This window comes from Lathyrus oleraceus, chromosome 6, assembly GCF_024323335.1.
Source record: "Lathyrus oleraceus cultivar Zhongwan6 chromosome 6, CAAS_Psat_ZW6_1.0, whole genome shotgun sequence".
Classification (NCBI taxonomy): Eukaryota; Viridiplantae; Streptophyta; class Magnoliopsida; order Fabales; family Fabaceae; genus Lathyrus; species Lathyrus oleraceus.
In genome coordinates, this window is record NC_066584.1 from 186,721,343 (window position 1) to 186,734,790 (window position 13,448).

Sequence of the window (13,448 nt, forward strand, 5' to 3'; positions counted from 1 at the left end):
AGGAATTAACTACAACCCTGCTTTGGCTCGTCGTCAACTTGGGTTCTGTAAGACCCTAATTTTGACCCTAAGATACCTCATGGCATCATGTTATTGCACAAGTGCATTGCCTCAAGGATCATAGCATGTTTGGCTCCTTAACCCTAGGGTTGGGACTTGTGTGAGTGGTTTGAGACCACCAAGCATGCTTGTATTGTATATTATTGCTTTTCTTATTTGATTACTAACCAAAAGCACAAAAATATGTCACTAACTCTTTTTGTTTTGAAGCTCAAGTGATCATGTGTTCCAATGCTCCTAGGAGGTTCCTAAGCCCAATGAAACGGCTAGATGAAGATGAGAAAAAGCATGATAATGGTCCACAAAGCTCCTAATCATCATATATGTCTCCCAAGTATCTCAATTTGCCAATTTGATCAAGATAACCCAAAGGGCTTGAGGATTGTTTCCCAAGGAAACCCTAATTCAAATGTGCTTTGACTGTGCCTTGCCCATGAAGCAACCTCAACCTATGATCAAATTTAATCAAGGGAAGTTCTTTCATTAATTATTTTATGCATATATGATCCTATTTTAGGATCCTCAAACATTTATTCATCAAGATTGGAAGTTTGGCCTTGAAAACTTGACCAGTCAAGTCATCTGACTAGATTGAAGATCATTGAGATATAACTTTTGACGTATTTGTCAAATTAAGATGATCCCAAGAGCATAAATGTTCTTCAAAACCATATGAACAACTTTAATGTTCATCAAAAATCCATTTGAAACTTGTAAGGTCATCATGCATTTCAAAACATTATAGGTCATTTTGACTGAAACCCTAATTTTGGGTCAACTTACCAACGGCATAGCTTCCATAATGTTTATGATTTTGAGATGAGACCAAATGCATTGGAAATATTGCGATGTCTACTTAAATTGTTATGTTGGAAGAAATTTCATAATATTGAAATAAATACATGTGAGAATACAAAACATTATAGGTCACAATTCGACCTAATTCATTGAATTTGAAAAAGTACCTAACTTAGAATGACCATAACTTTGTTATAGTAAATCCAAATGATGCAAAATTTGAGTCTAAATAGAGTATATTGAAAAGATATACAACTTTTATGTTAGAGGTTTTTCCATTTGAAGCTTGCATCATGAAAACCTAGGGGTTTGATTAGGTTTGCTTTTGGTAAAAATTTTCAAATGTGACTTAAACATGTTTTGTACTTGGATTTTCATAGCCAGTTTTCATCAATTTCCAAAAGCCAAATGAATTTTTTTCCAACATGACTTTTGTTCCTTATTTCAAGGGCTTTCCAACCATTACTCACATTATTCATTTGGACTTACCATTTCAAGGGCTTTCCAACATGATTTTGCAGCCATCATTGGGCCTCACACGCGCCTGTACAGGCCCATGCATCCAATTTCATTTTGCCATGAACACATAAGAAGTGTGACCATTTGGGACTTTCAGCTATTGAAACCATAGCCATACTAAAGGAATTTTTCAGAAATTTTTCTCACTTTCGAGCTTGAAATAGAACATCATTAGCTGATCTTCAAAGCTTAATTCCTTAGCCTTTCACTTCCACTGCATCCCTAGAGAAAAGAGGAGTTAAGATCTTGAAGAAATCGTGGCCTAAAGTGATCCAATTCAGAGGTATACATTCATACTTTTTGGATCTAGAACTCTCAATTCAATGTAGTATCCTTGTGTTTGTGTGGTTTTCTGAAGTCCTCACACTTGAGGCAAGTCAATGGTGGTTTCAATTTTCCATTTCGTGCACTTTCAGTTTGAACACCATGATCTTCCACTTCACATTTCTCTCAATATAGGAAGAGTGAGGAAGATCCATGGATGCAATGGTGATCTCCATCACACGAGCTTCATCTCCATGTCTTTGTTTTTAATTTTTATTAAATTTCATTTTTTTGCAACTGGTGGCCGGAGGTTGTTGTTCCACCGGAGAAGATGGTGGTTTCCACCACCATCCCCATGTTTGCACGTTCACAACCCTTGGATTTGGTTCTCACTCTCTAATCGTGTGCATCCATTGTGTATATTTCATTTAATGCCATATGCAGCGCGTTTGACTTGGTCACACCATGCGCCCTCAGATCTGGACAGTCCATTGATGCCACGTCAATTAATGAGGTGCATCACGCGACTGTGGTTTTTTCCATTTAATTCATATTCTTTTATTTTCAGTTAATTCATTTGATTTCCAAAAATTCATAAAATTTTTATTTGAAGTCATAAAAATATGAGACCAATTCCAAAAAATTTCTTGAAAAATCTAGTTTCATATTTTGATTTTTAATTATTTTTGTGACTTCATTTAATATTTTTTGTGAATTATTTGGTTTTTAATAGTTTTAATTTATTTTAGAATACTTTCTGACTTTTGAAAAATCCCAAAATATTTTCATAGCATCTATGGATCATGATAAGTCAATGAAAAATAGTCTCATAAATATCTTATTTGATTTGAGATTTATTTGAGATTTTAGTTCATATTGTTTTATTTTTTAGTGTTTTTAATTGTTTTTAAATACTTTCTGATTTCAAAAATTAATGAGAAAATTAGTCAAGGTTTGCTTGACCATGTTGAACCTATGAGAATCTAATTGGACTTGTTGAAGTTGACTTGAATTGATTTTGAGGTTTGACCTTATTTGTTTATTTTTTATTTGCATTTTATTTTAATTCAAAAAATACCAAAAAATTATTGTTGACTTGTTGGCTTGTAATCTTCATTTCTTTTATGTTTGGTGTTGATTGATGTTGGTTTGATCCATATTTGATCAATTGGATTTGATTGATGTATTCTTTTCCCCTCCCTTTCATCTTCATCCCTTTCTTTCCATCAATGGCCAATGAGTTAATGTCTTATGGTTGGTCTTAACAAATATGAGGTTTAACCTTCTTTGATCCAAACCAAACTCAACTTGATCCATGATCAAGTGAGTTGATTTGTGTCCAAGATAGGTTGCTTCTTGGTCAAGCAAATAACCTAAAGTCCATACAAGGCCCTTCCCCTTTTGTTTTGGCATGACAAGTTTATGGTGCTTGATTTAATAGTCATGATCTCTAACTTGTGTTTCTTTGTCTATATTTTTATTGACCGGCCTCAGATAGGTGTGACTACTACATTAGTCCACTTACGATTGCTTAACACAACGCTACATTGTCTTATGATAAGCTAACATAACTTCACTAACTACTAACTTTAATTTGAAGCATTTAATTTCTTGTCATTTACTTTTAATGTCATTTATTTCTTGCTCATTTATTCATATTGATTTTCCCTTTGCTAACTTGAGCACATATTTTATGTTTATGTCATTTTTAGTTTGCTCATTTGAGCCCATTATTGTATATAAATATATTGCTATCTTGTATTTTCTTTGTCTTTGTTTTGCGTGAACCAAATGCAAAAGGAGAAAGGACTTAGAATTAGGACCTACCTATGCTAAATTTGTTGAAGAGCCACTAGGTCTCATGCCTTTAGAATGCTAAATTTGTTGATGAGCCACTAGGCCTCATGCCTTTAGAATGCTAAATTTAAAAGCTGATCTTAAAGGACTTCTCATCCAAACTTATTCTTTGTCCATTCCCCTTATTGTGTTGTGAACTTTTTGATGTTTGCTCTTGTGTGATAGGGATTCCATCTTGAGATTGTGAAAAGAGGACCATTGTCATGAGTAGCCAAGTTAAGAGACAAGCCAAATGGAGATCCTAGGAGCTTGAATTCAAATTGTTTGATTGCTTGTTTGTGTGTGCTAACTCCAAAGGAAAGGAGCATCTTGAGTCATCTTGAAAAGATCTACAACTTTTATGTTGGAGGTTTTTCCATTTGAAGCTTGCATCATGAAAACGTAGGGTTTTGATTAGGTTTGCTTTTGGTGAAATTTTTCAAATGTGATTTAAACATGTTTTGTACTTGGATTTTCACAGCGAGTTTTCATCAATTTCCAAATGCCATATGAATTTTTTCCCAACATGATTTTTGTTCCTTATTTCAAGGGCTTTCCAACCATTACTCACATTACTCATTTGGACTTACCATTTGGGAGTTTCGAAGACCTTTCCATTTATGTGCATTTTGGCATTTCATGTTATAACTTGGTATGCAAGCTGATTCCATTTCATGTACACGTCCAAATCGACTCCATATGAACTCAGCATGATTTTGCAGCCATCATTGGGCCTCACACGCGCCTGTACAGGCCCATGCATCCAATTTCATTTTGCCATGAACACATAAGAAGTGTGATCATTTGGGACTTTCAGCTATAAATAGAGCTTCCCTCTCATTCATTCAACAACCTTTTGGAGACCTGAATTGCTGCAGCATTGAAACCATAGCCATACTAAAGGAATTTTTCAAAAAAATTTCTCACTTTCGAGCTTGAAATAGAACATCATTAGCTGATCTTCAAAGCTTAATTCCTTAGCCTTTCACTTCCACTACATCCCTAGAGAAAAGAAGAGTTAAGATCTTGAAGAAATTGTGGCCTGAAGTGATCCAATTCAGAGGTATACATTCATACTTTTTGGATCTAGAACTCTCAATTCAATGTAGTATCCTTGTGTTTGTGTGGTTTTCTGAAGTCCTCACACTTGAGGCAAGTCAATGGTGGTTTCAATTTTCCATTTCGTGCACTTTCAGTTTGAACACCTTGATCTTCCACTTCATATTTCTCTCAATATAGGAAGAGTGAGGAAGATCCAGGGATGCAATGGTGATCTCCATCACACGAGCTTCATTTCCATGTCTTTGTTTTTAATTTTTATTAAATTTCATTTTTTTGCAACTGGTGGCCGGAGGTTGTTGTTCCAACGGAGAAGATGGTGGTTTCCACCACCATCCCCATGTGTGCACGTTCACAACCCTTGGATTTGGTTCTCACTCTCTAATCGTGTGCATCCATTGTGTATACTTCATTTAATGCCATATGCAGCGCGTTTGACTTGGTCACACCATGCGCCCTCAGATCTGGACAGTCCATTGATGCCACGTCAATTAGTGAGGTGCATCACGCGGGTGTGGTTTTTTCCATTTAATTCATATTCTTTTATTTTCAGTTAATTCATTTGATTTCCAAAAATTCATAAAAAATTTATTTGAAGTCATAAAAATATGAGACCAATTCCAAATAATTTCTTGAAAAATCTAGTTTCATATTTTGATTTTTAATTATTTTTGTGACTTCATTTAATATTTTTTGTGAATTATTTGGTTTTTAATAGTTTTAATTTATTTTAGAATACTTTCTGACTTTTGAAAAATCCCAAAATATTTTCATAGCATCTATGGATCATGATAAGTTAATGAAAAATAGTCTCATCAATATCTTATTTGATTTGAGATTTTAGTTCATATTGTGTTATTTTTTAGTGTTTTTAATTGTTTTATATACTTTCTGATTTCAAAAGTTAATGAGAAAATTAGTCAAAGTTTGCTTGACCATGTTGAACCTATGAGAATCTAATTGGACTCGTTGAAGTTGACTTGAATTGACTTTGAGGTTTGACCTTATTTGTTTATTTTTTATTTGCATTTTATTTTAATTCAAAAAATACCAAAAAATTATTGTTGACTTGTTGGCTTATAATCTTCATTTCTTTTATGTTTGGTGTTGATTGATGTTGGTTTGATACATATTTGATCAATTGGATTTGATTGATGTATTCTTTTCCCCTCCCTTTCATCTTCATCCCTTTCTTTCCATCAATGGCCAATGAGTTAATGTCTTATGGTTGGTCTTGACAAATATGAGGTTTAACCTTCTTTGATCCAAACCAAACTCAACTTGATCCATGATCAAGTGAGTTGATTTGTGTCCAAGATAGGTTGCTTCTTGGTCAAGCAAATAACCTAAAGTCCATACAAGGCCCTTCCCCTTTTGTTTTGGCATGACAAGTTTATGGTGCTTGATTTAATAGTCATGATCTCTAACTTGTGTTTCTTTGTCTATATTTTTATTGACCGGCCTCAGATAGGTGTGACTACTACATTAGTCCACTTACGATTGCTTAATACAACGCTACATTGTCTTATGATAAGCTAACGTAACTTCACTAACTACTAACTTTAATTTGAAGCATTTAATTTCTTGTCATTTACTTTTAATGTCATTTATTTCTTTCTCATTTATTCATATTGATTTTCCCTTTGCTAACTTGAGCACATATTTTATGTTTATGTCATTTTTAGTTTGCTTATTTGAGCTCATTATTGTATATAAATATATTGCTATCTTTTATTTTCTTTGTGTTTGTTTTGCGTGAACCAAATGCAAAAGGAGAAAGGACTTAGAATTAGGACCTACCTATGCTAAATTTGTTGAAGAGCCACTAGGCCTCATGCCTTTAGAATGCTAAATTTGTTGATGAGCCACTAGGCCTCATGCCTTTAGAATGCTAAATTTAAAAGCTGATCTTAAAGGACTTCTCATCCAAACTTATTCTTTGTCCATTCCCCTTATTGTGTTGTGAACTTTTTGATGTTTGCTCTTGTGTGATAGGGATTCCATCTTGAGATTGTGAAAAGAGGACCATTGTCATGAGTAGCCAAGTTAAGAGACAAGCCAAATGGAGATCCTAGGAGATTGAATTCAAATTGTTTGATTGCTTGTTTGTGTGTGCTAACTCCAAAGGAAAGGAGCATCTTGAGTCATCTTGAAAAGATCTACAACTTTTATGTTGGAGGTTTTTCCATTTGAAGCTTGCATCATGAAAACGTAGGGTTTTGATTAGGTTTGCTTTTGGTGAAATTTTTCAAATGTGATTTAAACATGTTTTGTACTTGGATTTTCACAGCGAGTTTTCATCAATTTCCAAATGCCATATGAATTTTTTCCCAACATGATTTTTGTTCCTTATTTCAAGGGCTTTCCAACCATTACTCACATTACTCATTTGGACTTACCATTTGGAAGTTTCGAAGACCTTTCCATTTATGTGCATTCTGGCATTTCATGTTATAACTTGGTATGCAAGCTGATTCCATTCCATGTACACGTCCAAATCGACTCCATATGAACTCAGCATGATTTTGCAGCCATCATTGGGCCTCACACGCGCCTGTACAGGCCCATGCATCCAATTTCATTTTGCCATGAACACATAAGAAGTGTGATCATTTGGGACTTTCAGCTATAAATAGAGCTTCCCTCTCATTCATTCAACAACCTTTTGGAGACCTGAATTGCTGCAGCATTGAAACCATAGCCATACTAAAGGAATTTTTCAAAAATTTTTCTCACTTTCGAGCTTGAAATAGAACATCATTAGCTGATCTTCAAAGCTTAATTCCTTAGCCTTTCACTTCCACTACATCCCTAGAGAAAAGAAGAGTTAAGATCTTGAAGAAATTGTGGCCTGAAGTGATCCAATTCAGAGGTATACATTCATACTTTTTGGATCTAGAACTCTCAATTCAATGTAGTATCCTTGTGTTTGTGTGGTTTTCTGAAGTCCTCACACTTGAGGCAAGTCAATGGTAGTTTCAATTTTCCATTTCGTGCACTTTCAGTTTGAACACCATGATCTTCCACTTCACATTTCTCTCAATATAGGAAGAGTGAGGAAGATCCATGGATACAATGGTGATCTCCATCACACGAGCTTCATTTCCATGTCTTTGTTTTTAATTTTTATTAAATTTCATTTTTTTGCAACTGGTGGCCGGAGGTTGTTGTTCCAACGGAGAAGATGGTGGTTTCCACCACCATCCCCATGTGTGCACGTTCACAACCCTTGGATTTGGTTCTCACTCTCTAATCGTGTGCATCCATTGTGTATACTTCATTTAATGCCATATGCAGCGCGTTTGACTTGGTCACACCATGCGCCCTCAGATCTGGACAGTCCATTGATGCCACGTCAATTAATGAGGTGCATCACGCGACTGTGGTTTTTTCCATTTAATTCATATTCTTTTATTTTCAGTTAATTCATTTGATTTCCAAAAATTCATAAAATTTTTATTTGAAGTCATAAAAATATGAGACCAATTCCAAAAATTTTCTTGAAAAATCTAGTTTCATATTTTGATTTTTAATTATTTTTGTGACTTCATTTAATATTTTTTGTGAATTATTTGGTTTTTAATAGTTTTAATTTATTTTAGAATACTTTCTGACTTTTGAAAAATCCCAAAATATTTTCATAGCATCTATGGATCATGATAAGTCAATGAAAAATAGTCTCATCAATATCTTATTTGATTTGACATTTATTTGAGATTTTAGTTCATATTGTGTTAGTTTTTTAGTGTTTTTAATTGTTTTTAAATACTTTCTGATTTCAAAAATTAATGAGAAAATTAGTCAAAGTTTTCTTGACCATGTTGAACCTATGAGAATCTAATTGGACTCGTTGAAGTTGACTTGAATTGAATTTGAGGTTTGGCCTTATTTGTTTATTTTTTATTTGCATTTTATTTTAATTCAAAAAATACCAAAAAATTATTGTTTACTTGTTGGCTTGTAATCTTCATTTCTTTTATGTTTGGTGTTGATTGATGTTGGTTTGATCCATATTTGATCAATTGGATTTGATTGATGTATACTTTTCCCCTCCCTTTCATCTTCATCCCTTTCTTTCCATCAATGGCCAATGAGTTAATGTCTTATGGTTGGTCTTGACAAATATGAGGTTTAACCTTCTTTGATCCAAACCAAACTTAACTTGATCCATGATCAAGTGAGTTGATTTGTGTCCAAGATAGGTTGCTTCTTGGTCAAGCAAATAACCTAAAGTCCATACAAGGCCCTTCCCCTTTTGTTTTGGCATGACAAGTTTATGGTGCTTGATTTAATAGTCATGATCTCTAACTTGTGTTTCTTTCTCTATACTTTTATTGACCGGCCTCAGATAGGTGTGACTACTACATTAGTCCACTTACGATTGCTTAACACAACGCTACATTGTCTTATGATAAGCTAACATAACTTCACTAACTACTAACTTTAATTTGAAGCATTTAATTTCTTGTCATTTACTTTTAATGTCATTTATTTCTTGCTCATTTATTCATATTGATTTTCCCTTTGCTAACTTGAGCACATATTTTATGTTTATGTCATTTTTAGTTTGCTCATTTGAGCTCATTATTGTATATAAATATATTGCTATCTTGTGTTTGCTTTGTGTTTGTTTTGTGTGAACCAAATGCAAAAGGAGAAAGGACTTAGAATTAGGACCTACCTATGCTAAATTTGTTGAAGAGCCACTAGGCCTCATGCCTTTAGAATGCTAAATTTGTTGAAGAGCCATTAGACCTCATGCCTTTAGAATGCTAAATTTAAAAGCTGATCTTAAAGGACTTCTCATCCAAACTTATTCTTTGTCCATTCCCCTTATTGTGTTGTGAACTTTTTGATGTTTGCTCTTGTGTGATAGGGATTCCATCTTGAGATTGTGAAAAGAGGACCATTGTCATGAGTAGCCAAGTTAAGAGACAAGCCAAATGGAGATCCTAGGAGATTGAATTCAAATTGTTTGATTGCTTGTTTGTGTGTGCTAACTCCAAAGGAAAGGAGCATCTTGAGTCATCTTGAAAAGATCTACAACTTTTATGTTGGAGGTTTTTCCATTTGAAGCTTGCATCATGAAAACGTAGGGTTTTGATTAGGTTTGCTTTTGGTGAAATTTTTCAAATGTGATTTAAACATGTTTTGTACTTGGATTTTCACAGCGAGTTTTCATCAATTTCCAAATGCCATATGAATTTTTTCCCAACATGATTTTTGTTCCTTATTTCAAGGGCTTTCCAACCATTACTCACATTACTCATTTGGACTTACCATTTGGGAGTTTCGAAGACCTTTCCATTTATGTGCATTCTGGCATTTCATGTTATAACTTGGTATGCAAGCTGATTCCATTCCATGTACACGTCCAAATCGACTCCATATGAACTCAGCATGATTTTGCAGCCATCATTGGGCCTCACACGCGCCTGTACAGGCCCATGAATCCAATTTCATTTTGCCATGAACACATAAGAAGTGTGATCATTTGGGACTTTCAGCTATAAAGAGAGCTTCCCTCTCATTCATTCAACAACCTTTTGGAGACCTGAATTGCTGCAACATTGAAACCATAGCCATACTAAAGGAATTTTTCAAAAAATTTTCTCACTTTCGAGCTTGAAATAGAACATCATTAGCTGATCTTCAAAGCTTAATTCCTTAGCCTTTCACTTCCACTACATCCCTAGAGAAAAGAAGAGTTAAGATCTTGAAGAAATTGTGGCCTGAAGTGATCCAATTCAGAGGTATACATTCATACTTTTTGGATCTAGAACTCTCAATTCAATGTAGTATCCTTGTGTTTGTGTGGTTTTCTGAAGTCCTCACACTTGAGGCAAGTCAATGGTAGTTTCAATTTTCCATTTCGTGCACTTTCAGTTTGAACACCATGATCTTCCACTTCACATTTCTCTCAATATAGGAAGAGTGAGGAAGATCCATGGATACAATGGTGATCTCCATCACACGAGCTTCATTTCCATGTCTTTGTTTTTAATTTTTATTAAATTTCATTTTTTTGCAACTGGTGGCCGGAGGTTGTTGTTCCAACGGAGAAGATGGTGGTTTCCACCACCATCCCCATGTGTGCACGTTCACAACCCTTGGATTTGGTTCTCACTCTCTAATCGTGTGCATCCATTGTGTATACTTCATTTAATGCCATATGCAGCGCGTTTGACTTGGTCACACCATGCGCCCTCAGATCTGGACAGTCCATTGATGCCACGTCAATTAATGAGGTGCATCACGCGACTGTGGTTTTTTCCATTTAATTCATATTCTTTTATTTTCAGTTAATTCATTTGATTTCCAAAAATTCATAAAATTTTTATTTGAAGTCATAAAAATATGAGACCAATTCCAAAAATTTTCTTGAAAAATCTAGTTTCATATTTTGATTTTTAATTATTTTTGTGACTTCATTTAATATTTTTTGTGAATTATTTGGTTTTTAATAGTTTTAATTTATTTTAGAATACTTTCTGACTTTTGAAAAATCCCAAAATATTTTCATAGCATCTATGGATCATGATAAGTCAATGAAAAATAGTCTCATCAATATCTTATTTGATTTGACATTTATTTGAGATTTTAGTTCATATTGTGTTAGTTTTTTAGTGTTTTTAATTGTTTTTAAATACTTTCTGATTTCAAAAATTAATGAGAAAATTAGTCAAAGTTTTCTTGACCATGTTGAACCTATGAGAATCTAATTGGACTCGTTGAAGTTGACTTGAATTGAATTTGAGGTTTGGCCTTATTTGTTTATTTTTTATTTGCATTTTATTTTAATTCAAAAAATACCAAAAAATTATTGTTTACTTGTTGGCTTGTAATCTTCATTTCTTTTATGTTTGGTGTTGATTGATGTTGGTTTGATCCATATTTGATCAATTGGATTTGATTGATGTATACTTTTCCCCTCCCTTTCATCTTCATCCCTTTCTTTCCATCAATGGCCAATGAGTTAATGTCTTATGGTTGGTCTTGACAAATATGAGGTTTAACCTTCTTTGATCCAAACCAAACTTAACTTGATCCATGATCAAGTGAGTTGATTTGTGTCCAAGATAGGTTGCTTCTTGGTCAAGCAAATAACCTAAAGTCCATACAAGGCCCTTCCCCTTTTGTTTTGGCATGACAAGTTTATGGTGCTTGATTTAATAGTCATGATCTCTAACTTGTGTTTCTTTCTCTATACTTTTATTGACCGGCCTCAGATAGGTGTGACTACTACATTAGTCCACTTACGATTGCTTAACACAACGCTACATTGTCTTATGATAAGCTAACATAACTTCACTAACTACTAACTTTAATTTGAAGCATTTAATTTCTTGTCATTTACTTTTAATGTCATTTATTTCTTGCTCATTTATTCATATTGATTTTCCCTTTGCTAACTTGAGCACATATTTTATGTTTATGTCATTTTTAGTTTGCTCATTTGAGCTCATTATTGTATATAAATATATTGCTATCTTGTGTTTGCTTTGTGTTTGTTTTGTGTGAACCAAATGCAAAAGGAGAAAGGACTTAGAATTAGGACCTACCTATGCTAAATTTGTTGAAGAGCCACTAGGCCTCATGCCTTTAGAATGCTAAATTTGTTGAAGAGCCATTAGACCTCATGCCTTTAGAATGCTAAATTTAAAAGCTGATCTTAAAGGACTTCTCATCCAAACTTATTCTTTGTCCATTCCCCTTATTGTGTTGTGAACTTTTTGATGTTTGCTCTTGTGTGATAGGGATTCCATCTTGAGATTGTGAAAAGAGGACCATTGTCATGAGTAGCCAAGTTAAGAGACAAGCCAAATGGAGATCCTAGGAGATTGAATTCAAATTGTTTGATTGCTTGTTTGTGTGTGCTAACTCCAAAGGAAAGGAGCATCTTGAGTCATCTTGAAAAGATCTACAACTTTTATGTTGGAGGTTTTTCCATTTGAAGCTTGCATCATGAAAACGTAGGGTTTTGATTAGGTTTGCTTTTGGTGAAATTTTTCAAATGTGATTTAAACATGTTTTGTACTTGGATTTTCACAGCGAGTTTTCATCAATTTCCAAATGCCATATGAATTTTTTCCCAACATGATTTTTGTTCCTTATTTCAAGGGCTTTCCAACCATTACTCACATTACTCATTTGGACTTACCATTTGGGAGTTTCGAAGACCTTTCCATTTATGTGCATTCTGGCATTTCATGTTATAACTTGGTATGCAAGCTGATTCCATTCCATGTACACGTCCAAATCGACTCCATATGAACTCAGCATGATTTTGCAGCCATCATTGGGCCTCACACGCGCCTGTACAGGCCCATGCATCCAATTTCATTTTGCCATGAACACATAAGAAGTGTGATCATTTGGGACTTTCAGCTATAAATAGAGCTTCCCTCTCATTCATTCAACAACCTTTTGGAGACCTGAATTGCTGCAGCATTGAAACCATAGCCATACTAAAGGAATTTTTCAAAAATTTTCTCACTTTCGAGCTTGAAATAGAACATCATTAGCTGATCTTCAAAGCTTAATTCCTTAGCCTTTCACTTCCACTACATCCCTAGAGAAAAGAAGAGTTAAGATCTTGAAGAAATTGTGGCCTGAAGTGATCCAATTCAGAGGTATACATTCATACTTTTTGGATCTAGAACTCTCAATTCAATGTAGTATCCTTGTGTTTGTGTGGTTTTCTGAAGTCCTCACACTTGAGGCAAGTCAATGGTGGTTTCAATTTTCCATTTCGTGCACTTTCAGTTTGAACACCATGATCTTCCACTTCACATTTCTCTCAATATAGGAAGAGTGAGGAAGATCCATGGATACAATGGTGATCTCCATCACACGAGCTTCATTTCCATGTCTTTGTTTTTAATTTTTATTAAATTTCATTTTTTTGCAAC